The sequence below is a fragment of the Mustela putorius genome, unplaced genomic scaffold, assembly GCF_011764305.1.
Source record: "Mustela putorius furo isolate JIRA1106 unplaced genomic scaffold, ASM1176430v1.1 tig00001012_pilon_pilon_pilon, whole genome shotgun sequence".
Taxonomy (NCBI): Eukaryota; Metazoa; Chordata; class Mammalia; order Carnivora; family Mustelidae; genus Mustela; species Mustela putorius.
The window spans coordinates 673717-694939 of record NW_025421531.1 but is presented as its reverse complement, the minus strand read 5'-3'; positions in this window follow the sequence as shown (position 1 = coordinate 694939).

Genomic DNA, 21223 nt, shown 5'->3' with positions numbered 1-21223 from the left:
ACAGAAACTGGTAACATAGGACTAACCAATAATTATTTCTACACCTGACAAACTTAATCCACATCAGAGCTTTCGTTCACTAATATCTGCACTTACACTCATTAGCACAATTCGCAAGAGATTAGTATATTTAGGTGTTCTCACTTCGGTCATTGAAATGTGTTCCTCTTTCCATTCCTCGCATGTTGATGATCATCAGACCTGTGGTTTATCTAATTTGAGTTGAATGAAGCAGAACAAGATTCATTCCAGGGGGGATTAGAATTAATAAGGACAAAAACCTTGTGTTCAAATTTTATTTTAAGAAAAGCCTGACACAAATGAGAATATAGGTACAGCGGCGTGTTGCTCAGTTCAAATCATTTTGGGGGGAAAATACCCAACTTCTGATCTTTGGAAGAAAAGCAGATCTCTTTTTCTTCCTCAACATTATAAAACGTTTATAAAATATGACCGTTGTTTCGCCTTTAATTTGCTTTTGCATTTTTCATCACGGTGGATTCCTCTTCCCTCTCCTTTGTTGTTGTGGCTCTTTAATTTCCCCCTCGCTTCTTCCCTCTCCTTCTTGCTTATCCCCAGTTTTCTCGCTTCCTCCTCTTTCCATTTCCTCTACTCTCCTTCTTTTTATTTTTCTCTCTTTAAGCATGCTGTAAACTTATTCATTCCCCAAAGGCAAAAACAGCTATCTGAGCAACACTTTGTCAGCATAATACATTTACAGAATGCATATTTATGAACCTTTGAGCTTTTATTGTTCCACAGGGCAAATAAAAAACATGAAAAGTAGCAATATAGTGTTTCAAAGGTCCCTCAAGGAAAACAAAAGTAGCTGGAAATAAATTTGGAAAAAGGTTCTTCTGTAAAAACAGAACCTTGAATTTGTACATGCAAAAGATTGAATAGTAGAAACCATTTTTGTTCTTCCTCCTAAACTAAGACTTAGGAAATTTTAAACTTTTTAATAGGTCTAGCCTCTTAAAGTTTGGAAAAGAAAATAATTTAAAAAGAGGATTGGACATAAATGTTTATAATCCAGAGAATCTTAAAACAGCATGTTGCATTTGGCTGTAATAAAAAAGGGTGAGGGGGGGATTTTAAATTGAAAAGCCCATCTTACTTCCAAATTACAAGTTTGGCTTCCAGCATGGAGTCCTATACTAAATTGGCTAGATTAAAGAGCTTGGAAGTACAAATGAAAATCTTATAAAATGTCTTATGATAGTCTTATTTTAATTGATCTTAGCAGAGTCATTAAATTCTCATTGTGTTCCCAAACTTTCCAAAATGAATAGATTATTCATATATAATGCCTGGTGGGGAAGCAGCCACAGGTCCTTTTGACTACATCCAAGCAAAGTGGGATAAACTGAAGGAGGTGAGAAGCCTACAGGTGAGAATTCTGAAGAATTCCAAGGGACCTCTAAGTCCCATGTGTTGGTTTAGATATCAAGGTCCAGGAGGGTGGTTTTTTCAAGATCTTCTCTGTCCTTCAATACATTTCATTGATTGATGCCCTAAACTTCAAGCTCTCAACCATCTAGTATCCTGAAGTTCTATGTCTAAAAAGTATCAAAATTGAGCTTCCAATTTTGTGGGTCCTGCAGTTTGGTTAGAATTAGAAGATGCTCTCTAGAACCATCGCCTTAAAGTTAACCTTTCATCACTGGGCAAACAGGACTTTGCAATGAGTTGTACCTAAATCAGGGACTGAGTTCGAAACAAAGAATAAACTAAAACTGGATTCTAAATTCCATTTGAAGTGGGAAGAATTGTATATTTCTTGGGTTGATTAATTTAAGACATTTAATATTATGTAATTTCCATTGGTTAATGTGTGCTGGAGAACAGTGCGTTCCTAATGATCGCATTCATCTTGCCATTGTATACTATAGGTGTAAGTCTGCAATAACATAACCCTTGGAGGAAGTCTTCTTTCCTACAGGGGACAGAAGAGAAGCCCCAGTCCTCAGCCTTGTTCCATACCAGCCTTCAACGATAAATTTCTTGATCTTCCCCTCTTCTAGTCAAGTCATTGCCTTCTATTCCAGACAAAGGAACAACCCCATGTAGTGGCAATGTGTAAGTCCTAACAGCATCTCAGCCAACCCAAGATTAGGAGGAGCTTTTGTTAATTCTGTGCCATTCCTTACCTATCATTTTGTTAGTAAGAAAACCAGGTCTTGACGGTGAATTCCAAAATTTCCATCAAACGCCAATTGGGAGAAAAACAGTAAGCACCAAGAGAGCAGAAACAGGTCTATTTCATTTGTCACGATACATACAGCTCGTGTCTGTTAATATGTCGGGGATATAGTTGGTAGGCAACAGATATGGCTTATGTTAATGAATGTAAATTACAGTTTAGTTTTTATGAATTGCCCTCCTTGATTAATCCTTTACTAACTCTTACTGCACACATTGTGTTTGTTCTGCTGGGGTGTTAAACAACCATCTCTGTATTTCACTGAGAAGAACAAAGGAATTGATTTTTATGCCTTTGACATTAAGGCATGTCACATTTCCCTCTCTTTCTCTCTATTTTATCTGCTTCTTTCTCTTTTCCTGCCTCCATTGTACTGATTCCAGTTCTATGTGGGACATTAATAATTCTAACAACTGCCTCCAGGAAAACCTACACACTGGACCTCTGTGCATAAATACCCAGAGTGTCCCCATCATCTAAGGCTGACAATTAGGAAAATATTTTAAAGAGCAGTAGTTAAATGACATCTGATAGCACTGAGAACCATGTAATGTACTATCTGTCTATAGCGTTATTCACTGAGGGGAGCATACTAGGACCGGTGGTGCTCAGGAAGAAGAAAGAAAGAAAATGACCTCAAAAACTAGATAGCTTGGAGGGGTCTCTCCTGTTTAGTGGCTCCTTACCTACATGGGTTAAGATTTAGTCTCCTAGAATGACATATGAAATCCCACTTATATCTCCAGTCTTTTTTTTTTTTTTTTTAAAGATTTTATTTATTTATTTGACAGGCAGAGATCACAAGTAGGCAGAGAGGCAGGCAGAGAGAGAGGAAGAAGCAGGCTCCCTGCTGAGCAGAGAGCCCGATGTGGGGCTTGATCCCAGGACCCCTGGACCATGACCTGAGCCGAAGGCAGCGGCTTTAACCCACTGAGCCACCCAGGCGCCCCTATATCTCCAGTCTTATCATCAATTTATTTCCTATACATACTATGTCCTTTCTTCACACTGAACTACTCTCTGTTTTCTGAGCACTAAAATTTTTTCTTGCCTCCCTGACTTTGTACGTGTTTTATGTGCCCAGCAGACTCCTACACGTTTCTCAAAAGACTGGATTATGGACTCTAGGAATCTAATCTAACACCATGGCCCTCCAGAGCCCTCTTTATCTCTGCTAGATCATTCCTAAACTTTTGCTGTAATTCCAGAATTGTGGGATTCTTGAAGGGATTGGCTGTGTGTGGTTTATTTTTATATCTCTGAGGTCTAGCACAGTGAACAGATGAATAGGAGGATGGGTTAATGAGAGATTAAGGACTTAGTGGGATATTTTAGGGTGACAGAGCTTGCGATATTTGAGATGATGATAATGTGTAAGAAAAGTAGAGATGGAGATGGCTAGAAATGCAGTCTGCCTCTATCAGTATTAGTTATCCCTTATGTATGTATTTTATTTTTTTCCCTAGGTCTCACACATACTATCACCATCTGTTTGTATGAAATCTCTCTCCTTTTTTCAGATAAATGTTGCTGAAATTGATTTCTGAGATCATCAGTTGGCCAGCATTTTAGAGACAGTATTCATCAATATTGATCCTAGTGAACAGACAACAAAGTTCACTGTTTTCTTTAAACACTCAAGTTGTGAATAAAGATGTCTATAAATCCTTTGCTGTTCTTCCCATCTAGAAGGAAAGTCCAGTTCCCATCTTCTGGCATCTGAGCTGGCATTATGGCTTGTATTCACTAATGGAATGTGGTAAAATTGAGGACATGCCGGTCTTGTGTGGAGCCCTTCAGAGAACTGGTGGCTTTCAGCTATATTCTTTTGGAATCCTAGGCTCCCACACAAGGAATTCTGGCCACTGTGCTTCAGAGATCATGTGAACAGAGAGAGATAGCCAGCATATTTCCAGCTGTTCCAGCCATCTGAGCCATGGGGACAGACATGGGAATGAGGCCATCTTGTATTTCCAGTTACAACCACTGGATGACTACAGCCACATGAGTGATCATGACTTAGACTTCTTCTGAAGAACCACCTTCCTGAGACCAGCCTCGATTATAGAATTTTGATTCAATGAAGGCTTATGTCCTAAACCACTGAGTTTTGAGGTGGTTTATTAAGTAGGATAATGGGACCTCTCAAGAACCTGTTTATGATTACTTAAATCAGCTTTAAAATGGTGTCCTGAATGATGTATTGTTTTAGCAATGAGTCTGCCAACATATGATCCCTGTAAAACATTCATTATAATTTGAGGAAAAATGCATTGTTAGATACATTTCATAGTTTGCTCTTGCATGGCGGTGGATATGTTCCTTATTTTTCCCACTGACCTCCTCAACGGCTCCCTTTTAAGCTGTGTCAATGCTACAAGAGTAATGTTTTCCTGCAATTTATAACTTAGCCATAAGATTTTGACCGAGGCTGAACCTTGGTATCTAAAGTGTCAGAAGGGGACATTTTTATGTTTATCCTGTAATCGGCTCAAAGAAGTATGTACTAACCTTATGTCTTTTTCAATGTGTATGTTCTCAGTAGAGCAACTTTCAATGTCCAAGGACACATGAGAGCATCTGAGTTTTATAGAATCATGGATCTACTTACCACTCGAATTTTTCATTAGACTTTAGCTAATTCTATTAGAAATGTTAAGTTGGAAATTTTGATGAAGAAGCAAGTTACAATTGATATGATTTTTCCAACTTCTTCTAGGAACTGAGTTAAAAAGACAGCCTCACAACTCTTGGTCCACATCCATTCCAGGGGAATAAAAAGGTTTTGGTTGACGAAGATTTTATAACGAGAACTTGCTCAGAGGGAACTGAGCTCTGGGATCTTCTGACAAAGGGGAAGGTAGAAGACATATCCCTCTGATTACCAAGCTTAGTGAGGGCACTTCAATGGACCTCTTGGAGAGTGTGGAACATGTCTTTTGCAGTCATGTGCCACAATGGGTCCTGACTCCTATTAAGGACTTGGGACCACAGATTTGTGGGCTGCCTCTGGGAGTGCAAAACATGATCTTCTAATAGTAGGGTTACATTTGAGAGAATATCAGGGAGTAGATGGGAAACTCTTAACCTAACTCTTAGGTCCTTTTCGAAAGGGATCTTACCTAAAAGGGATTTTCAGGTGTGGGACTCCAGAAGGGATGAAACAGAGTGAATGTCAGGAGAGCCAGATAAAAGGATCAGCCTGTGTTCTTCTGGCACCAGGGCGTTGTGCCTCAGGAAAGCAAGGCGGGCTCAGAAATCCTGTGAGAGAAAGTCAGTTTTAACAGTAGCCCCGGGAGCACCAAGGCAGCTTCTAATAGTCCTGGCCAGGAACATCCTGCTTCTCCTCCCTGCTTTTGCCCCTGGAATGGGTCAGAAACAACTAGGAGGAATGAGGTAGAAAGAAAGAGGAGGAACCATATGCCTTCCTCTACAGTAATGGTGGGCCCACAGTAGAACCCAAACCTACATCTAGGATCCTGGGAAGAGGAAAGTTTTCCTCTAAATCAAGTATGAAGTTATGATCATTATCAGAGCCTGGACACTTTTGCCTTAATCTAAACTTGGCTTTTGACGTGTGATTGTAGGATGTTCTCTTTCTCAAGTTAAACCAGAAAAGTCCTGAGTAAGAAGAAAGAAAAAACTATTTCTACTAAATACATTTTCCATGGGTAGAGGAAGAGAAAACTAAATTGCATTGTGATGATATTTCATATAATCAGATATATTGTACATCAATACACTGGTTATATGAACTGAGGTGATGTTTTTAGAATTGCTTTTTTGAAGTATTTAAGAGGAAATTAAAATCCATACTTATCTCCCTTTACAACAATAAACTTCATTTATTCCCTGGTTCTTTACTTTTCAAAAAAATATGATAAATGTAGGGACTGGGTCACTTTGGAATGATCTGAACAATAAGTATTCTAAAAACCAACTATTATTTATTAATATTAAAATATATGCTAATTCTTGACAGGCCAACCTTGGTCAAAAATGTATCATGATCACAATTCTTAACTTCTTAATTGGTATAATATATTGATACATTATCACCACAGATAAAATCTGCTTTTATACATCTTGGGTTAAAGTGTGGTAAATAGTATACAGAACACATAGGGAAAAGAATTGATGTAGCAATTGAATATGACGATAACCATAGTAATACAATGTCATGAATTTCTATTATAATATAATATAATATAATAAGCAGGATAAATGAACAGATTTTTTTCTAGCAATAATTTTTCTCCAAAGATTTCTAAATTCTCTCTCAAGATGTATTATTTTTATTTGTGAGAAGGAAAAAAAGAATTACAGGAAGGCTAATGGACTTGCCCAAGGTTAGATATGAAATCAATGAGAGGAAACCCAGAATTCCTACCTGGAAGCCTCAAACTACCAGACTAAATGTAAGTTCTGGTGAAAACATAGGGAAGAGCACAGCTTCAGTGGGAAATGAGGAAGGAGGTATATATCCTATGAGGGAACTGTTAGGTCCTTTCTATTTCTTGTTTTTCAGCTTGTTTGAGTCTTTATGGAGTTCTAAATTAGATGTATCTGACATGTATCTAATAAAATGGTCTCTGGATATACATTTTGGCACACTGTGCCTCGCTTCCATTGTCTATAATTGAGAGTACAGGACCGGTCTTGAACTTTGCCAACAGAAGTAAAAGAAAAAAAAAAAAAAAAAAAACTCTTGGTAGTGAAATACACAGTTTGACTTCATAAAGAGGAAGTTTTAAAATAAATGGAAAATATGCAGAAAAATAGAAGTAACTGGGAAAATAATGCTCAGAGATAGTTTTTAAAGCATCATCAACAAATTTGTCTATGTTGAAGCAGAAAAACACTCAGGTCCAATCCTCTTACTGATGTTTCAGTCATCTATGGTGGTATAATAAATTACTCCAAAAATTACTGACTTTAAGGAGTAAAAACTTAGGATCTCATGGTTTTTGCCAGACAGGAGTCCACCAATATCTTACCCGGGTTCTTGTTTTCATCGTCTTTCCCATAGCTGGAATCACAGTGTTGACCTGGGCTGTGGTCTCATCTGAACTCCGGACTTAGGGAAGATCTGCTTCTAAGGTCACTCGTGTGTTGTTAACAAGATTCTATTCCTTGTGATTATTGATTTGAGGAGGGCCTCAGTTTCTCACTGGCTGTTCTCTCTGGCTGTTTCCACAGAGGTCTCTCCATAGGGAACTCACAACACGCCAGTTGGCTTCTTGAGCAGAGTCAAGTGAGAGAACAAGAGAGGGAGAGCAAGGTGAGTAAAACAGAAGCCAGAGTCTTTTTGCAAACCAATCTCAGTTGTGACATGCCATCGCTTTTGCAGTATTTTATGAGTTAGAACAAGTTACTGGGTCCAGCCCATACTAATAGGGAAGATACTGCACAGAGGCATAAATACTGGGAGGAAACGACCATAGGGAACTACCTACCATATCAGATTCTGCAAACCAATAATATGCATGTGGAGCAAGTGCTATCTATTGTCTACTACCCAAAATAAAAGTCTGAGAGCTTCTGTCCCCTGCATCTTGGAATCACAGGAAAATACAGTGCAGTCAAGCACCAGAAAGAACAATACTTCACTCACTTAGAGGAGACACAGAGCACAATCAGTAGTGGGCATTGAGTTTCCATGATCAATGGGTCCCTCCCAGCAGCCAGTGTAGGGCTCTTGTCCTGTTCACATCCCTCTTGCTCTGCAGCAAGAAGACCTCATCCTGTCCCCACAAAAGGCAGATAGAGTAGTGGGGTTGGCCAGATGCCGTAGGTGGCACATGCTTAAGTAGAACAAAGGAGCACATGTTGAGTCTGAAACATGGAAACACTTTTCTACACAGGATTATAAACCCAGCATAGATTAGGAGGATTCTTATCTCTTGATAAGAAAGTGTTCCAGGTGTAAGGTCCACTTTTGTTCCACCAAGTGGAGTTTGAAAGACTGTGTGCATAAGACTGCTTTTCCTAAAAATGTGAATTCAGGCAAGTCACCTCAAAAAATTTTAGCTTCCTTATGCATAAAATGAAGAGTTTGGACTTGTGTCCTCAATGAATTTCCATTTTTCTAGGTCCATTGTTCACTCATTACCAGCTTAGTTAAATAGTAGATATAAGGGAAAGACTAACTACATGGCAAACAGTATTTTGGATCCTGTGAAGACAGTCACTGCTCTTGTGCTCAAGTACTTGCTTGGTACTTGCCCTACTATCCTGGGGACTTTGAGTTCATGTTTTAAACCTGAGGATGAATCTGATGTCTCCATCTGGCTGGAGTTGGTGGTATAGTGGTGAGCATAGGTGCCTTCTAGTCTCTCCAGCCAGAATATGCCCCAGGACATTGTTTCATTCAGAAATACTTTGTTGCAGCCATATGATACAGTTTATAACTGATAATAGGTGAATACAACAGGGATCAAATAGTTTATCGTATCTTGCTTTGTGGAATAAATATATTTCTGAAAATATTAAACAGACTCAAAATTGATTATTCAAGCCAGAATTTTATTAGTACTGCAAATTCTTTGCTCTAACATATGTGCTTTTTTTTTTTTTTAAAGAGAGGAATAAGTCCATGGCATTCATTTTGTATAGAAATATCATTTATGTGTGGGTTGCATGGTTTTTAGGAAAAACAGGGTTTTTAAAAAGTCTTTGTGTGTTCTTCAAGAAGAGAGGCAGAGAATAAAGTACAAAGTGAGTCTGTAGAAGGCTCAGATGTGTAAATTCACTAGGGAGATTCACTAGTGCTTTCCTTTTTCCAACTCTTATATCCTTTGTTTGCTCTTACCCTGTCTCTATGAGTAGAAGCTCAGACATTTTCATCTTTTCATCCTTCCTCATCCCCCTCCTAAACATATAAGCTCCCCCCTCTAAGAGGTATGGGTTGGATCTCTGGACTATCTCTGTTCTCACGGTGGTATGGCTATTGTACACTTAGTCCAGGGACTGATGGAGAGAAAAGGACCAGACTGAGAGACCACAGAAGTAGTGGCAGTTGTGCCCTCAGGAACAGAGACAATGACCATCAACAGTCATTTAGGACATGTTGTGTGCCAAACACTGTAAGTGCACTATCTTGTATATTTCTCAGATAATAACTCAAATAAGTAGGTATCTATATCATTCACGTCTTACGGATGACAAAATGCAGACGTAGACAATTCAGATCTTAGGTAATTATTGACTGAGCCAGGTTTGGAAATCAAGGTCTGAATTCAAAGCTCTATACAATACTGGCATGATAAACTTTAAGGCAAAACATGGTGAAATCAGAGAGATGTGTGATGGCCTCTCCTTCTCCTAGACTTTGGAAAACTCGCTGGAAAATTGCTCGAGTTTCCTTTGCCAAAAACCTGAGGAAAAGAAACATTTATTGAATACCTACTATATGTCATGCATTTTCACATTATTTCATTCTAATATTTGTAATTAGCCCAGAAGATATTTATTCATTCATTTGACAGATACTTAAGGCATGTCTACAATGTGACATAGCCCTGGAGGGGATACAGAATTGAATAAAACAGATAGTTCCATGGGGTGCCTGGGTGGCTCAGTCATTAAGCCTTTGCCTTTGGCTCGGGTCATGATCCCAGGGTCTTGGGATTGAGATCAGCATCGGGCTTCCTGCTCCACAGGAAGCTTGCTTCTCCTTCTCCCACTCCCCCTGCTTGTGCTTCCTCTCTCGCTGTGTCTCTCTCTGTCAAATAAATAAATAAAAATCTAAAACAAAAACAAAAACCAACCCAACATACATAGTTCCTACCTAGGAACCAGACAGAAAAATGAACAGACGTTTATCATACTGTATAATGAATGGTGTAGTAAGCAAGTCTTAAATGCCTAAGGACATGGGAGGAAAAATTCCCAAGTGCTGAGAGGTCAGAAAAGACCATTGAAAATACCATATTTTTTTTTCTCATATCTGCAGATTTAAGTTATCTGACATGGTTTCCTTTGTATGGTGGGTGCCTGCAATCAGTTGTAATTTAACAGCAGGAGAATGCATCATTCCAATCTTTTAGAATTGATCCAGTAAGGCCAGATAGTACCTGTGGAAACTGAATGGCCATTTCTTCCACATATCTAGGTCAGAAGCCTACATTTTTAAAAAGAAGATGCTGAATACCTTGCTTACTTTTTGGATGATCGTCAAAGCCCATGGATTTTCTATTAATTGCAAAGGAATGCCTGCACTCAGGTTTCAGCTTGGAAAAAAAAAAAAAACAAAACCCAACTAAACAAATAAAAACTTGAGCCGACTCTTTTCATTCTTAAGAAGTTTGGTTGCAACATTATGTGGCTTGCCTAAAGGCTATGCAGTCTATTGATTCATGGCAGTTAATAATTCATCCTTGAATCCATCCAGTTTATTAGAAAGTACAAGTGGGATGACATGGACTTGCCCTTGTGTAGAGTTCTTTTATGAATGGAAATTTGGCACCGTACCAAACATGGTGGAAGGTGTTACCATGTGTCTAGTGTTCTTTTCTATGAAGATTCAGGGAAGGAATTTATCTTAGTTCTTGGAAAATCAGTCCTGACTCATGACTGGGTAGATTTGAGCTGTTACAGGTTTGCTTTGGATGTTAGGAAGCTCAGAATCAAATTCACAATGTTAATTCCGGAAACTGTATACAAACATGCGTGATTCACACAGCACGTGTTAGTTATGATACCATCTTATTTCTCTACTCTCATTTTCTCTTTATCCAGCTTTTTTCAGCTTTCTTTTAAAGCCTGATTATATTTCTTAATTAACTCTCTCAGATTCTATTTGGGAAAAGGTGAGCCAACTCATGAGAATAACTGAGCATTTAAAATTTTAGGACATTTCCTACTTTAACAATATGTGCAAGCCATGCATCTCTAATTTTATTTTGATTACCCCAAACTTATGTGATTTTCCATAGTAAAGGAGAGGAAGAATGTACAAAGTTTTCTTAAATTATGAGAAGCTCCCAAATAATTTATTTGTATTTGGCTTGAAATAAACTTTGTCATTTACTTATGACCATGAATTCATCTGAGTTCTCATTCAAAATTTTTCGGGAAACAAACTTTAAGTCATTATATCATCTTAACTTAGGAGGACCTGCGAAATTATCCCCCAAATTTCTGTTGTCCTTTGCTTACATATCATCTTTCTCTTTTCTACAAAGGAGGGGGCCCATTATTTTAATCTGATGTCCAAGAACAGCCTGAACGGAACTGAGATCCCTTTCTCTCTCTCTCTTTGCTTTTCATTGGGGTGGTTTAAACTTCCTAGTTTAGCAGAGAGAATATTTTGGCTTTGAGTTTTTGATAAACTGCAAATTGCTTGCAGGAATCAAAGTAAAAATGAAAAATATAACAAGGGACAAGTTACCCAACTGCACCCAAAAGAACTTGAAAGAATCAAATTCATATTTAAAAAGTACATTAGCAGAAAAATTATTTCTCCAGTGTAATTTTATTATGTCTGATGCGTGTGTGTGTGTGTGTGTGTGTGTGTGTGTTATATTTAGGACAGTTTCTGTTCACGTTATTCAAGTATTTTTAGAAATTAAAATTGGGTTAGAATATAATACTCATGGTTGTGTGACCAATAAATCGTATACAGAGCATGTTTTCCCTCTGTTTTCAAATTGCCTTAATTTATTTACCTCTTTCACACAGAGTTCATATATTATAAATCACAAGGATGTTTCAGGGCATGACAGACCCTCGTTCCTGAAACAGAATGGTCTCTCATGCATAACTTTCTTTGATCAACAACTCAAGCCAAATGAGTTTAGGGTGAAAAGAACATGGAGCATATTTAAACCAGGGAAGACAACAGCGTATGGATTGTCTGTGGTTTGGTGCATTAGATGTCTATTGTTAGCCTGGTGCTCTGTTTTCACTCTTTATGAAAACAAATGGATTTCTCAATAGGCCATATATGATAGATTTTTTTAAAAATAGATTTTAATTCTTAAGATTCAGTCATTCTTTTTGCAGCTCATAAAAATAAACATTTCATCTGATTTTTAAAAAGATAAATCTAAAAACCCTGAATTTCTTTCTGATTTAGTTCTTGGAAAATTAATGAAACTGGTATCCATCCCTAATTCTAAGACAAAAGGTAAAGGTTTTTTGAAAAGAGGACCAATGGTAATATGAGTAAATATTTACCCACAAAGAAATCTTTGGCTGTGATATTATAAAATCTACTTTTACAAAAATATTATGAATAATCCAATTTTTACTGCTTAAGAGAAATTGCAAAACTTTAGATTGAGATCAAGATAATGATTGACTACTCTAATGTTGATTAGAATATAATTTCAAAAGTTAGACCTAAATCTATAATAAATTAAAATGTTTTGGGTTGATTTTTTTATGTTTTTGAGGCTTATTTTTATTTCATCACCAACTATATAATCCTTATGATTTATGCAATATTAGGTGAGTCTTTTGCTAGTAAAGTTAGTTGATGTAATGTTTACCAAATTCTCATTAGCCTAAAACCTAAATGGCATCTTCTGTGTATTTTCAGCATATTTAATATGAGTTTTGGCCCGAACTTTTTTATTGGAATGTCTACAGTTTGATTATATATTGGTGTGATAAAACAGACTTTTTCTGGGGCGCCTGGGTGGCTCAGTGGGTTAAAGCCTCTGCCTTCGGCTCGGGTCATGGTCCCAGCATCCTGGGATCGAGCCCCGCATCCGGTTCTCTGCTCAGCGGGGAGCCTGCTTCCTCCTCTCTCTCTGCCTGCCTCTCTGCTTACTTGTGGTCTCTGTCTGTCAAGTAAATAAATAAAATCTTTAAAAAAAAAAAAAAAAAAAAAAAAAAAAAAACAGACTTTTTCTTGTTTGAGCATATGATCCTCATTTAAAGAAAACACCTAATTATGTAATTACATGGAGAGTTTTAAGTCATTCTAACTTTACAGGTGAAAAATATAGTATATTAACAAGGGTGGAAGGGCTAATTACATATTTATCAGAGAGGAATATTTTATTTACAAATAATATATTCGAGTACCTTAGATAAAATGTCTTTTGTTAAATAAACTTCAAGAGTTGATAGTGAAGATAAATTTTAACTTGAATAGCACATATCAAATAAATACTATCATTCCAGAAATGTTAAAGTTAATTCTCTTGTAATTGGAAAGCTGTGAACTAAATTGTTTAAAATAGTTCATTTGCTCTAATACATAAACAATACAAAAATCCTTTCAATCTTTCATTGTCATCAAACAAATATTTTAGTAAATGTGTTGGGACGCCTGGGTGGCTCAGTTGGTTAGTAAATGTGTTTATATTCTTTAAAACAGATTTTTATTTATTTATTTGAAAGAGAGAGAGAGAGAGAGCACAAGCAGGGGCTGGGGGTGGGCATAGGGAGAGGGAGAAGCAGACTCCCAGTTGAGCAGGGAACCCAAAGTGGGACTTGACCTGAGGCAAAGGCAGATTCTTAACTAACTGAGCTACCCCAGCATCCCTAAATGTATTTACATTTAAATGCCTTTAATCTCTTTCAGTCAATGCCTCAGAAGAATGATATATTTATTTAAAAAACATTTTAAGTGGTTATACAAACAGTGTTTTCTTACTACCAGTGAGATTCACTAATTTTCATGGTGATTTCTAAATGTTTTTATGTTTAAATTTTTGTCAAACTAATTCAACTCCATAGCTAACTCCTAACATTCAGAAATTGATTGTTCAGATTCAGGATTATTCAAATTCTCTGACACAACACCCTATCTCTTTTGATCACTGTGGTTTGTAGCTGTCTGTCCATCCGTTCATTTGATCATCATTCTACAGTATTTACACAGTTCCTACTGTGTGCTAGGTTCTATGCCGTGGTATAGACACATTCGTGCTCAAGACAGATTTATTTCTTCTCTTGTGGCTCTTTCATCTAGACATAAGCAATGTCACAAGTTATTATTAATCTTATTGAGATAGAAGGGGCACAGTGCTCTGAAAATATTTAATGGAAAGAAATGACTAGCCTTGGGGAAAATGTGTGGGTGGGGTCAGGGCAGCAACCCTGAAGACTTGGCATTTAAGTTTAAACATGAAGAATGATAGTTTTTGGCCCAGAGAAGGGGTATAATGGATTAGTCGAAGGGCATTCCTGGCACAGGGAACAGTATATGCAAAGGTACAGAAATGGAAAGGAGATTAGCAGTCACTGTATAGAAACGCCAGAGCGGGGAGGGTGGCTGTAGGTGAGGCCAACAAACTTGATAGTGGTCTATTGCTTACACCACCTGTCAGAGGGACAAGACATGAAGTGACTTGAGTGTCAGTTCATGATTTCTCACCGTGGCTCTCAGAAAGCTTAGAGGAGGGGGAGGGAAAGAAGAAACTAACACTGGGACCAGGTACTTTTTGTCTCTTTTTCCATAAGGCAGAGACAACTATTCTGGAACTTTCACTTTCTCCTCCCGTGGCAATGTTTTAAACTCCTCCAGTCTAATTCTCTTTCTCCTTATTCCACTGTCTTGTGAGAGGTCTCTGATATGGAGAAAATGCCAAGAAGATGGTTTTGAACACTTCCAGATAATCTTGTGAATGGATTGGACTTTTTCTCTTTTCCCTTCATGTTTTCCCCTCATTGCATCCCTCTATGTTCTCAGTACCCACCTCTGCTATCCAGTGCCTGGACCTCTGATGCCAGCATCTCTATACTATGTATCGTGGCCTCACATTCCCTCCCAGGTACACGTTCTGTGACCCATTATCTTGAAGTCCTACTCTTAAATAGTTGAGAATGGTTTAAAGCAACAGCAATCAACTTTTGCTTCCAGGACACATTAGATGGGTGTGATTTGAATGCATGACACATGCCCATGAATATGGGTTTTTCTATATGAATAAGTGGTTTTCTTTCTGGGTTGCAGCACAAGTGAGGAAGGCTTCACGGTATAGTTGATTTCCAGTGTACTCACTACAACTTAGTTCCCTGGTTTCTAGAATTTCTACGAGTATCTGTGAACATTCAAAATGCACATTCTCCCAGTAATTCCATTTTTAAGACGTTATCTTTAGAGATGCTCCCACATGTGCCCAAGGATATACATGTTGGGATATTAATTGCAACCTTTTTAATAATCATAAACATCATAAACAAATGTCTATTGACAAGAGACTGAGTACATTTTTGCAATTATCTAACTACTTATCTACATTCATGATTTTTTTTTTTTTTTTTTGGAAATGCCTGTGGGTTTGAGCTGAAGGGACAGCAAAAGGGGACCTTTGTGTTTTATTCCATAGTTATAGTTTGATTTTTTTTTCCCAGTGAGCGTGCATTAGTTTTACATAAAAGTCAATAAAAAGATCTTGTTCCTCCAAAATTGTGACATTTGAGGCATTGAGATAAGCCAGGGAGACAGGTACATTTGGAATAAGAGCCCTTCCAGGCACCCCGTGTCTTACCTGGTGGGGAGTCACCTACTTTGCTCATGTATAAGGCTGTCCTTTGCCAGTGACATTATATGGGGAAAAAGAGAAATGGGAGTGAAATACTCAGTAAGACTTTCACTTGTGGTGTTGAAATAATGGGTGCCTAGACAAAGACTCCATCTAATGGCCTTGCCTAGGTCTCCATATGTGAGAAATAAGACCAGTCTCTGTGGATTATTATTGCTGAAATGCAGACTAATGATTTTAGGTTCCTTAGTCTAATGAACTACTTGAAACTTGGCCCAGTGACCCTGGGAATAGGGTCTTCAGAATGAACTTTGTTATTTGGGATAGGGTTAGAACTGGGTAGAATGGTTCAGCCTTAATATTTCCTTGAAAAAGAATTTTTATTTTTATTAAATTTTTATTTTATTAACTATTTAACCTTTATTAAAATAAGGAAAACCATGATCCTATTGGTTTTAAGTGGGTCAGTGTGAATTAGTTTCAGGAAGACTGGGAAGCCCTTCCTAGAGCCCCAATGGGCCAGGATCCTTAGTTTTGCTTATGAATCTGCCTCCTTCACTTCATGGTAAGTTTCTTAAAGGGAGAAAATTCTGCATTCTCATTTTGTTCTCTATTCTTGCGCCTGGCACATCACACCATGCAATAAAATACCCTGAACTTATTAAAATCCTCTACTCTAATTTAGCCTAGAGAAGATTGGTAAAAGGGGTAAAATAACTTAAAAATTTTTTAAATTTATTTTTATTTTATTTATTTATTTATTTGAGAGACAGAGATCACAGGTAGGCAGAGAGGCAGGCAGAGAGAGAATGGAAGGGAAGCAAGCTCCCTGCTGAGCAGAGAGCCCAATGCAGGGCTCGATCCCAGGACCCTGGGATCATAACCTGAGCTGAAAGCAGAGGCTTTAACCCACTGAGCCACCCAGGCTCCCCGGGTAAAGTAGCTTTTACCAATCTGGCCAATGTGGTAAAGTCAAAAGTGTGAATGTGTTGCCGTCCTTTAGAGCTAGGTCAAGGATGTTCACTAGTTGTATGTTCTTGGACACATCAAGCCCTGTGAGACACTGTTTCCTCAGATGTAAGGTGAGGATCTTAATAACTTATAGAGTTGGGCTATCAGCGATAATATACATAAAGGACCTAGGACCTACTAGAGGCTTAATAAATGGAAATTGTCACAGGCTACTGAGCTGTGGGACACAGAGACCTCTTAAGTTATTGTTGAAATTATAATAGACCTCAAGTTCCTAACACAGGCCCTACCACTTCTTCCTGCATCCTCCATTAACCATGGCTGGTAGAGGGTTGCTTTATCATTGTGGCTTACTACTGAATTTGTGGCTTGTAGCAGGACATAGAGAGTCAAACAGATGGAAAAGTTAGGTCTGGTGTGACGGCACAATTATTAAACCATAGGAGATGACAAACCCTTGAGGGGATTCTTTACGTCCAAGGTATGATCTCCATCATGGGTATCCCCTGTCTGCCACGGCTCTAGATCTCCAAAGGACATCAAACTCATGTCAATTTTATGAACATCTGAGTTGAGAGTGACCTTTTGGTGCAACAGAAACATTAAAGGAGATTATAGGGCCAAATCCTCAGAGCAGCTACACTCTGAAGTCCCTAGTCTGCAAAATGGCAAAGCTGCTGGAAATTTGCCAGGAGAACCCCACTGAAGCAAGGGACATGAATAAATAATAGCTCTGGGCCTCTCTTCTTCCTTTGTTTGAGCTCCTAGGGACAAAGACAGCAGCACTGATTACAGTGGATTTTACATTTCTTTTACTTTTTAAAATAATTTTGTTCTACTTCTTTGTAACTTCTTTCATATATTACCTATCTTGTATCTTTCCATGGCTCCATTGTTTTTAATTTCCCCATGAATGATCTTTGCTGATCATTTTCTCCTGTTCAAACATTTTCCTTTGTTCTTGAGTAAAGTTTCACTCTATTTATCAAGGTATTCACTGGTTTACCTCTGTCATCATCTTCCTTCACGTTTATTGTGACCCCAAATGTTTCTTGTGTTTGACGCTTTTGTGACCCCAAACTGTACTTTCCTCCCCACACCCACCTCTTCCCTTTTATTTTCCATTTTAACAGTCGTATTGAAGTAAAATTCGTGTAGTGAATTGAAAAGATCTTCGGTCTAGAACACTCATTCTTTATTTCCCGACTCCTGTTTGTGAACTGTCTCTCTAACGTAGCATGAAGATGTCAATTCTGCACCCAGAAGTAATGTAAGCTTGCATATTAAGGGTGTAACAAGCCCCAGGAGTAAAGAGACCCTATAAATGTCAGAATGTAAAACCATTTCAGGGTGGTCTGAAATGCCTGTGTGTGGCTTCATGACTAGACGTTTCCTTCATGTTTGTGAATTCTAGGTGATTTGTCATCTCACTCCCTAAGTTCTTTTCAACATCTTAAAAATAAAAGACCATGCAATTTTCTTAAAACCTTGATAAACTTGCCACTGCTTGTCTTTACCTTTGAGAGTTCAAATACCAGCTCTGTTCATTAAAGTTGAAGTAGACTATGTCCTTGGACAGCTTCTCAGTACGAAGCTCGCCCTGGGAGAGGCTAGTGTTTACTGCCTTGTTCCCAATTAACCTTGGGGTTTTGCGGCATCCCTCATGCCTGCCAAGCAGATTATGGCTTAGTGGTGGTATGAAACTCTGCCAATGCCAATGTTTTGCATAACAAACTTGTGTTGGCTTGGTGGGAGGATGCCCCCTCCCCTGCCCATGCAGACAACATGTTTCAGCAGAACATATGTGCCTGAGTGCATGGGTCTGCATGGGTTTGCACACATGCACACACATGCACACAGAGAGTGTCTACGGTGCGCAAGTTCCTCCCAATTATCAGAAAATTTTGCTCACGTAGGCATGATTCATTTTGACGAAGAGGCTTGAGTGAGTGAGTAAGAGGATCTTTTTTACTTAGTGGAGCATTTAAAAATTCCCACCTAGACCCACGGATATTCATGAAGACCTAAAGCACGAAGAACAGAAACTTGTCAGCCAGAACTGCAGGGAGCATTTAAGCCCAGAATCTCAGAATTGGAAAGAGGCTTAAAGATTGCCCTGGGTAGCCCCTGTCTGGTGCTGGAGCCCCTCCTCTCAGCAAGGTCTCCCGGAAGCCTTCCTGGATGCTGTGAACGCTGCCAGTGAGTGGGAACTCACTGAATTACAAATCGGACACAGTTTCAATCCACTAGCTGGTTCCCAAAATTTTCTTTAGTAGCAGTTCACTTTCTATCCTTCAGCTTTTTCTGGGGAGAAAAGGTTGAAGTTTGAAGGTCTTCAGGCACACTTTTTTTTTCCCCTCCTCCTCCTCTGTAGTCATCTAGACACTAAGTATGTGTTGATAAGGGGAAGGGATTAGAAGTGGCTATGTCATGCAGTCACTTTGGAAAACAGTACGAAAGTTCCTCAAAAAATTAAAAATAGAACTACCATATAATCCAGCAATTCCACTTCTGAAATAAATCCAAAGGAAATGAACACACCAGCTCGAAAAGATATGTGCACCCCATAACTCACAGCAACATTATTTACAATAGCCAAGATATGGAAGCACCTGTGTCCACTGAGCGATGAATGGATGAAGAAGTGGTAGATATATATTTATATGCAATAGATATGATTTAGCCATAAAAACAGGAAATCCTACCATTTGCAACAACACGGATGTACGCGAAGGTATCATGCTTGTGAAATAAACCAGATGGAGAGAGGCAAATACGGTACCACTCCACTTGTGTGTGGAATCTGAAAACAAGAAAAAAAAACTTACTACACTCATAGAAAAAGGGATTTGACTTGTGGAGACCAGAGGCCCCAGGTATGGGAGGAGAAGGAATTGGAACAGGGTGGTCCAAAGGTAGAAACTTCCAGTTATAAGGTAAGCAAGTACTAGTGGAAGGTACTATATGATGGCCGTAGCTAATACTGCTGTGTGCTGTACAGAAAAGATGTTCAGAGAACAAACCCTAAGAGCTCTCATCAAGGAGAAATTTTTTCCTTTCCTTTGTATTGTGTCTATACAAGAGGATGAATGTTAACTAAGCTGATGTGATGATCGTTTTACAATAGAGGTCAGTAAAACTATCATGCTGTACACTTTATACCATGTTATATGTTGATTATTTCTCCATAGAACTGGAAGAAAAGAAAAAAGAACTGCCTGCCTCGTGCCTCTGTCAGTTTAGTGTGTCGGTGGAGGAACGATTCCTTTTGTGTGTAGATCACAGAGTCTTCTTGGGTCTGTTTTCCCCTTGGCTGTGTGGCCACTGCTCGCCCTTCCTTGTTCTCTGCTTCTCTGTGGAGAATTACAGAAGACTTCCCTTTGGGCACTAGCTCAGCTCTTATCTTAGGCATCACCTTCAGAATATATTTAGTTAATGGCCCTTCTCATGCCATCTTCCAAAAGTGGTGTATGGAAGTGAAATTTTCACATATGTGGTGTCATGCTTTCTGAACAACACAAACAGCTTCTTCATATGTAACTGATACACAAAACCCGTACTCATAAACCGAATATCCACAGAACTCTGGAAACAGAGTTAGAGTGGCTTGACTGTGTAATATGTAGTTAGAAGACTGGGTATTGGAGGCCCTGGTGAACTGAAGGTTCCTTCAATTCTCTCTTCTACATTTACCACCTCTCAGGTCTGCCTATGTAGAGAGCAGGTTGAACATTCATTCTTACATTGAGCTGAAATTTATCTTTATGGGTTTTCCAACATCTGTTTAGGTATAGAGAGTCACTTCAATCTATCTAGCAAAGCCTTACAAATAAGTGAAGATGATGGCCGTGTTCCCAACTATTATTCTTTTTCAGGTAAAACAACCTTAGTCTCTTCCTTCTTCTTATGACCTAATTTTGAGTCACATTGACTATTGGGTTCCCCTTCTCTCTGGGTAGTCTTGTTTAACTATGTTTCTCCTTATCAGTTGTGGCACCTACACCTCAGTTAAAATTATAGGTGCTTCCTGTTGTAGGGTGTTGCCTTTTCTAGATCTGGGGTTGAGCACTGTATACTGCTTCCTACTGAACATGCTACCCCTCAGGACACACATAACACATTGCCCTATACTACCTTCATAAAAGTGGTCTGGTGTTCAAACCCAGGATCCAATGTCATGCTGGGAAATTTCGCTTTCCTAGATGCAGGCCATCATTTCAACTCAAGAAGTTCCTTTTGAATCATGACTTAATTATTGAAGGAACTGACATTTCCTCTTAGCCACAGATTTGACAGGTATGCCCTCTAGATCTTCATCCAGATCATCAACGGTGATAACGAGTTAAGCAGGGACAAGGGCACTATGATGAAGGGAACCTAGTTTAAGACTGACATCGGCACAGTAACTATTCAGTGCCCTTTGTACATGATAGTTTAACCTGTTAACTTCCTAACTAAGGTTTCTTGGATCCAATCATATCACTTCATCTTTCCCTCAAGGACATCATTTAAGCCATGACAAATTCGGTGCTTCAATACTAAATATCTACCAGATTGTGGAGTCCGTGAGGACAAGAAATATGTGCGAGTCATCTTTGCATCCTTA